The sequence below is a fragment of the Egretta garzetta genome, unplaced genomic scaffold (assembly GCF_000687185.1).
Source record: "Egretta garzetta isolate BGI_Z169 unplaced genomic scaffold, ASM68718v1 scaffold322, whole genome shotgun sequence".
NCBI classification, from domain to species: Eukaryota; Metazoa; Chordata; class Aves; order Pelecaniformes; family Ardeidae; genus Egretta; species Egretta garzetta.
Genome location: NW_009259044.1, coordinates 14538 through 18481, shown reverse-complemented (window position 1 = coordinate 18481; position 3944 = coordinate 14538).

Here is a 3944-nt window from a genome sequence, read left to right as displayed (position 1 = left end):
CATCTTCTCCAGCGACACCTGAGGCAGGAACCTGGCATTTGGAGCCGAAAATATCCAGCTCAGTGGTTTTTTTTAGTATTTGTAGAGCTGACGAGTTGATAGGAGATGTTTCCACTTTTATTAAAGATGAGTTTTGAACATTCAGGTAGGGTTGTTTTGGGGTTTTTTTAAGCCTACTTATATTTCCAACAGCCAAAAATCAAAGCGATGTGAACGTATTGCTTGGGCTTTTTTATTTCCTTAGTTTCTAAGACTTTAGATTAATATTGTCAAGCCTTTTTTTTTATTACCATGAAGGCAGGGGAAAGGCCTTTTTTAATGAAAGCCACGAGCTTTATACAATACCTTGACTCGGCAGCTGCTATCTGAAGCACCGTATTCCGCTGAACTTACACGAAAATCCCCCGAGTGAGCACGCTCTGATCTTTTTTTCACCCCTTGCTTTGCCATTGGGAAATAAAATCAGTTTTTATGCTTGTATTTATTATGAAGTATATATTTAGACGATCCGTGCTGCAATTTAGCAGTTTCGAGAGCTTTGGGCAGTTGTTTGAAGTGACTCTTCACTCCCGTGCTTAGTGAATCCCTCTTCAGAAAGTGCTCTGGGCTCGGCTTCGCTCCTTTATTCCCCGCAGCCCTTCCCTTTGACTGTCCCTTGGCACCCACAGTGGTGTCAGGAGGAGGGGACAGGGCTGTTCCTCCAGCCAGCTCGTCCATAAACGCCGTTTTCCCAAAGCAACCTGTGCTGGGGCTGCCAGGGTTGGCCTTGGCTTTGCCATTAACACCAGGGAGACGCCAGCTCCTCCGGAGCAGTTCCCCCACCCCGATCCTCGCTCCCGAGGCAGTTCATTGCTTTCGGCAGCAGCTAATTGCCGCTGCATCCCCCACCTGGCATCAAATCCCTCCGTGTGCTTAGGCAGGGTTTGGGGGGGGGGACTGAAACCGCTTCTGTTGCCGTTAAGATGCTCAAAGCATCAACTGTGTCAGCTTCTAGCATCCCTTGGGATGCGCCCTTTGCTCCAGCATTGGGTGTTTGGGTTTTATTGCAGGGTACTTCTCGTTAGAAGCCCCCATCACTACGAGCACAGCCAGCACTCGGCGATGCCGGCAGTGCAGGTAGAGACCTGACAAACTCATTGCCTGGTGAAAAGGGCTCGCCCGTAGCTTGCGTCACTTCTGAAGTGGCTGGTGGCAGCAGCCGCCCTGGTCCTGGGAGGGACTTTCTGGCTGCTGATGGTGCAAAATGAAGTGAGAAAAAAGCCCCCAAACCGAAAAGGACCTGGAGAAGGTCAAAGGCCTTGCAGTATTTTGATTTTTGGCGGTGAATTGATGCTCGTGGCGGCCAGCTCCTGCAGCTCGGGCTGCGTGGAGGGGCACCATCTCCAGCTCCCTTCCTGCACAGGCAGCACCTGAAAACGTGGCTGAAAGAGTCCAAAAATACAGGATCTCAGAACCAGGTTGGGTTTCTGGCTGGTGTGAGTTGGCCGGGCTCCCTCAGTCGTTGTAGGGCTGTGTCTGCATCACCATCGGGATCAGCTGGGCCCCCCAAAACACCACTATTAGCCCCATACCAACCATCTCTTCAGGTGGAATAAAGAAATGGGACCCAGCATCAACACTCTCCGTGCTCCATGCAGCGCTGCAGCACATGGGACAGGTGCAGAAGGGTGGTCCATGGTTCACAGCCCCCATTTTGGAGCAAGCATGCACCTTTTCCATCAGCCCCGTGGATGCCGCTGTGGCATTTGGGCTTCATACCTGGCTCATGGGTACCTTGCAGCGATGCCTGCGCTGGGTTTAACCACTCTGCCCGAGATTCTGAGGTTTGTGCCCATGGCTCAGGGCTGCCCACTCCTGGGGATGCCCCCCCTGCCCCAGCCATCGCAGACCAGTTTGCAGCTGGAGAAGGCCAGAGCACAGCTTTAACCCAGGGTTTCTGCCAACAGCCACCAGGTAAAGCGATGCCCCGTTAGTGCCCGAGGCAGTGGGAAAAGCAGATGGCAGCAAGAGCCGAGCAAGAGCCAAGATTCACTGGAAATTAATTTGCACCTCCAAGCACGAGGTGTGACACCGCGATGCTGGAGCTCCTCATCTCGACCACCCCCCCCAGCTGCCACCAGCAGCCCCCGACGCTCCAGCCGCCTCCGCTGACGGCGTGGCCTGGGGTTTATGAGCCGAGCAGCAAAACAAAAACCCCTCAGCCTTTAAAAACTGCCTTTTGGAAGCTGCTCTTTGAGAGGAGCCAAATTCACCAGCCCTCTGGATGAAGCCGCCCCGCGCGATCCCCACGCCATGGCCATGCACGTGCTGCGGCACCAAGAAAGCACCACTCAGGCTGAACCACTCGGGCTCATTTATTCTAGCTTTATTTTTCTTGTACAAGTAGCCACAGGCTAAAATCTAAACAGAGCAAACTACAAAAAAACTGGGGTTTATTTATTTTTTTTTTTTTTATACAGAGCTAACAATCGTAGGATCAGTGGGATTTCAACTATCAAGACAGTTCAAAGTAAGAAAGGTAGAAAATAAACAGTAGAAAAGTGCTTTGCAATTTGGGTTTTTAAGATTACTCTTAACGGTTGATTCCCGAAGAGGACTGGGACAAAGGTTTAGCATCGTCTTTATTATTATTTCATTATGAACATAAAGATATTGCAAGTTTAAACGATGGAAATACGATCAAAGTAAAATCCCTCTTTGCTTTGTAAGTAAGACCCTGATCCAAAGCCCCGTGAAATCCGGCTTTCCCCCGACTCGCTGGGCTTTGCACCGGCCCCGGCCCTTCTTGTTACCCGACGCTGAAGCTCAGCCTCGGCTCGCGGAGGAAACCCGGGGCCGTTTCACTGAGTCCCAGCGTTACGGCGGGTTTGGGTGCCGTGGCCCCGCACCAGCAGCGCTTTCGGCTGGGGGGGCTGGGGCTTCACACACAACCATCTCCCTGCCCGCGACTGCAGCCCGAGCATCCTTCCTTTCCTTGCCCTCTTTTTAATCTGACGACTGAGGAAAATAAATAAGCAGGCATCAAGTTGCTCGATAGGATCTTTACTCTGCCTTCGCCGGCGCAGCATGGGGAGGGATAGATTTCCAAAGACTGTTTGCACAGATGAAGTAAGTAGGTAGCTCCCCCCCGTGCTGCCGCCACCGTTTATTTTCATAAGCTTTTAATTTCCTTTTTTTTTTAATGGATCTTCCCAGACTTAAGTGCTGTCAGTCAGCTCAGAGAAGGCTCAGACACGGCACTGATCACCCCCGGCCCCGAAATGCCATCGGATGGTTATCCTGGAGGAACAACCCCCCCGGGCAGCAAAAACCTTCCCTTCACCATCCAGAAGCAACCACGCTTCATAGCTTCTCTCCTCTTTTATTGCCGACTTAAAACATACAGTCCCTTGGTTGAATTTTGGGTGGAAGCTTTAAAATTCCCAAACTGGTCCAGCACTTAAATATTTCAGCATCTTTACAAAACAAGGAAGAAGAAAGATACGGGAGACAAATAAATACCTGAATCCAACAGCGTGAAAATACCCTGTCACAGCATAAAACTATTCCCTGTTCAACTAAAGACAACGTGGATACTATCCCTGAGGTAGCAGCCATCTCTGGTAAACTTGAGAGCTCCAAGAATAGGTTGTGCCCATTATGGGTTACCGAAAAAAAAATTTACAAATAAAAAAAAATCAGCTTTTGGATACTTCATTCCTTGCTGTAATTTCATCTCACCACAGGCAGAAAAGCAAGAAGGGTTTTTTTGGATCTGCCCAGAAAAGGCAGCGAGTTGAATTAGTGGAATTATTTGCTTGGAAAAATACGAGAGGAGGGGATTCCTACCCCAAACGCGGGCGGTTGCCAGCAGCTTGCGCCGATCCAACACCTGCCCGATATCCAGCAGTTTTATCTCTGGATAAAACCCTCCAATTCCTCCCGTCAAGAAAGCGGGGGGGGGG